General features: G+C 56.3%; 1 protein-coding gene across 1 annotated transcript in view; it reads left to right on the forward strand.

Moving 5' to 3' along the window:
• Positions 1 to 4,179, forward strand: part of UGT8 (UDP glycosyltransferase 8) — a 62,131-nt gene that overhangs the window by 29,595 nt on the left and 28,357 nt on the right. The gene's annotated exons all lie outside the window — the stretch shown is intronic.

The following is a 4,179-nucleotide window of genomic DNA, read 5'->3' on the forward strand; positions in this document are numbered from 1 at the left end:
CCCGCGCTCGGCCTTCGCCGAAACGCAGTCAGACGCTGTTCCCGTGTTTCTGGGGAGCCAGGCGCCGTCGGGGATGCTGGGTGCACGGAGAAGCTGGGCCCGCCCTCAAGGCGACCCCGGCACGAGTCAGCGGCTTCGCCGGACAGGGGTCGTGTCCCGCGCGTAGGTGCGGGCAGTGACCGCCAATGCCCGGAGGGTCCGCGTCTGGGGTCGGCTCCAATGCCTGGTCGGGATCGCGGAGACTTCTGCAGAGGTGACCCGGACGCGTGTCCTGTGTTTGAGGCGCTGAGTCCCCCCCGCGGCGCCCAGCGCGGAGCCTGGCACTTTGTTGTGACAGAGTGTGCGTGTGAGGGAGGGAGACCGGGGTGCCGAGGGGAGGGAAAGGGGTAACGCCTTTGTCCTGAGATACCGGGGCCTGGCGGCCACCTTGGTCCCCTTCCGCTGCAGAGGCGAGGGGTCAGTTCCCACAGACGCGGGGCTGCGGGTAGCGGTGCTGATGTTCTGAGTTACGCTGGTCCCGTAGCGAGTTTGGAGCTGCATTTATACGAGGGCTGGAAATGTGGGGTGTGGCTGTCTGCTGAGCTGCCAGGTCTGGGGCTCAGGGTCACAGAGCCGGACAGCAGGAGCCACGGGGGGACGTCGCAGTGGGCCGTGTGCCCTGCGGGGAGAGACGATCGAAACTTCAGCACGGAGAGCGCCTCCCGCGCCCCGGCCTCTGCCTCCGCCGCGAGGTTCGTGTTGACCCAGGGGGAGTCGCGGTTCCTCCTCTCCGAATCGTGTCGACCATTTTCTCCGAGAGAAAGAGTGAAACTACACTGTTGGGTGCAAGCAGTCATTTAGAAAGCAAGCGGCACCGGGGACGTCCGTCACAGTCCCTTGAGAGAGCGGAGTGTGGCCCTTTCGTTGGCTCAAGTGCATACAGCTCTCTGGACTGGCGTGGTTCGGCCCTGGCCCTGGCCCTCTCCAGCACCCAGAGAACGGGCACGTGCCAGGAAACAGGCCTGGAGAGAGGCCTCGGGCCCCCGTGCGCCCTGCCCACCCTTCCCGAACCCCACGCGAAAGCGAGTGGTCAGCGTCGCCACAATCCATGGGCCGGACGTGCCGTCACGCCCGCCGCCGTGGCACGTGGCGGTCCTGGAGTACGGAGCCTCGTTTCTTTTCGGAGGACTTGAGTTGGTGATGCACATGAAGTTAGATATTCCATCCTGGTGATGTTCAATGTGTTCTCCGAAATACGGGGATTATCTTTAAGTTAGGACAGGTGCAAAAAAAAAAAAAAAAAAAAGTCCGGGTCCTGGAAAGCAAATTATAACCAGTGAGCGTTTAAAGGAAAACTTAAAAAATGCTCAGGCGAGAGTTTCGAGTATATCACATTGTGTCTTGAAAAAAAGATGCTGCAGCAATTCACATCCGGGGAAAAGATTTACCGCCCAAAGTGGCTCTGAGCACGTTGTAAAAAACGGTCTGTAGAAGAGAACTTATTCATTATTTAAATTTATTATCAACGTCTCCTTCTTGATCTCTTTAGGAGTCAAAGCCTGCTCATCAGGTGCCCCTTGCCCTACTCACCCTAGACGGGAAGAGAGACGATTGGTCTCGGTCTTTCAGATAAAATCATACCTGTGGCATGGAAGTTTGCTCTCTAAAGGAATTCTACCATAAAACCTTAAAAGCAGATAGTTCCATTTTAACTCCTTATGGGAATTAATCCAATGAACGAAAAGTATATACTGTCCTGAAATGATTTAAGGCCATTAAACACGTAAACTCAGTTGCCAGTTCCGCATCCTGGGGCTGAGGCGTCGCACGTGGCGACAGCATCACCTTCCGTGCCAGGTGGCGTTAATGCCCACATCGACGGACGTCTCAGAGGGGAAGGGCCTCCTTGTGCTTATTTTCCCAAGAAAACAGGGAGGAATCATGCGGATGTGTATCTGCTACCACTGTATTGCCGTGTGTGCTCATTCTGAGATAACTCGAGGTGACAATGACGTGACTTCTCTGTGAACACGCCCTGGGGGTGCTTTCAGATGTGTGGAAGGTGTCGCATCTGGTGGCTCGTGCCGAGGAACGAGGTGGCCTGGTGTCCTCCTGGCCGTGCCGAGCACAGGTCCTTCTGGCTGGCCGCCCGCGGTGGCCAGCGTCACGGGCGACTCTTGGGTGACACCTAGTGGTGAAGCATAGATCTGTCGGTCCAGGTTTTTCAGTGTTCAGAGGCCGACCTCGAGGATGATGTGGAGAGATGCTGAGGACTGTGGGAGACTGGACGGATGGAGAAATTCAGCAAACTGCTTTCTTTCAGGAAAAAACACAAAACACTTTAAAGTAGTGAAGAGAAGAAGCAACCGCTACTAAAGACTTTGGCATTTCATGGTGAGAAGTTTGTGCAGAGCGTGACGCGGGGAACCGTCCGTCGGCCAGCGCCTGCTCCGGGCCCTTTCTGCGGCTGTGTGGGTGGCGTGGGCATGCCCCGCTCCGAGCGGGGTGCCCTGCTGCCCGCCCCGACCCCGAGGGCCCAGGACCGCGGGGTCGGAGGCGTCGGGATGAGCCAGTGGGGCCCGTGGGTGCTGTCTCCCGTCTGCCCTTGCTGGCTCCGTTTCACTGCCGTGGTGTCTGGGGTGACGCAGGGGGGTGTGCTTACAGTCGGTGGCAGCGAATTCTGCTGATCTAAGTTTCCATTTTATGTGATTTAAGCAAAATAACGTGGAAACAGGGAAGCCTTTGATTTTTAATAGGCTGTGAGAGACAAACGTATCTACGTTTTAAACAGACGAGCCCGCATAGAGCGTGAGTCGGTATGTTCCAGAAGTGGAAGCTCTGTAGTCAGCCGCTGGCGGAAACCGGGGCAAATTAATACCTTTCAGCCTCAACCTGATTTTGATAATAAAAATATTGGATTAGATAAACTCCAAGTTCCCTCTGAAACCTAATCTAATTCGATTTTTACGACCATATCTACATGCTTGCTTTATTCTTCGGAATAAAAATCTACCAATGAGTAGGGAAAAAAAAATCACAATTCTGCTTCTGTCGGTCATGTCCACATATTACACGAAAAACTGGAACTTTGCTAATTACCCAGTTAATTTAGTTACTGTGATGCTGGGATCCGAGTCCAATTTTTCGTAGCCCGTCTGCCTCCATCGATGTGTCTGCACTGATGAGGTTACGCGTCCCAGCTGCTGGGCTGGGCCAGCTCGGCCCGGGCCCCCGCGGGGTTTGCGAGAGCACGTGGCCGCTGACCGCTGCAGTCCTCAGCAGAAAAACGTGTTTTCCTTACACTAGATTCGCTCCATGGCATCCACCACGCGTCAGATAAACAACGGAGTATTTGAAATACATGGTCACGACTTCAGGAACAGTTATCGTTTTTATTAATCCATTAACCCGATAAGAACATCTGCCCAGTCTCTTCCGAGCACCCCGCGCTGTCTCGGGAGACGGGTCACCCACGAGGCTGGCACACAGGCATGGGATGGTCGGACGGAGATGCTCGGTGACGGCCACCGGGGCCGGCAGGAGATGCAGGGTGCACGTCTCAGGGTGGGCTTTGCCCGCCTCTTCCGGTGGAGGTTTCCACGCTCGCTCGGCCTCTCTTCTCGGGGACTAACGTGAGCTTGACCCGGGCGCTGGGGGCCCGTCAGCTGCGGTGTGTGTCCGGTTGCGACTTCCTTTCCAAAGGCGGGCAGACCCTAGGCCACCCAGTAGCAAGGCACCTCTCGCCATCCGCGTTTGAGGTTTGGGGGAGCAGGGAGGGTCACAGGCTGTGAGAGACCTTGGCTGTCACCGCCGCCTGCTCTGGGCCCCAAAGTGGGGGAGCCGCAGCCCCGTGTTTCCGGCACCTTCCGTGGCACCCACCCCCCTGACTTGGTGCCATGTGTGCTTCCTGGGGCTTCTGTCTTCCAGGACGGCTGGTGAGGTGGGGCTTCTGGCCCCCAGAATATAGCTTTTAAAGCTTCCACTGGCGTCGGCAGCGGTGGGGTTCAGGCCCCTCAGCCTCACTGAGGCCGAAGCCACACTGCCCCCGTCATGCTGTCCCCAAGCACCGTCTCTGTGCTGTTTGTCACTTGGCATCGTAGAGTGTATAGTTTTTTCACACGGCTAAAGATTATCCTTATCAGTTCTAGTCTCGTGACTGGTCATCACGGTGCACGTGTCATAATATACATTATTTTGTTG

The sequence above is a fragment of the Pteropus alecto genome, unplaced genomic scaffold, assembly GCF_000325575.1.
Source record: "Pteropus alecto unplaced genomic scaffold, ASM32557v1 scaffold17, whole genome shotgun sequence".
NCBI classification, from domain to species: Eukaryota; Metazoa; Chordata; class Mammalia; order Chiroptera; family Pteropodidae; genus Pteropus; species Pteropus alecto.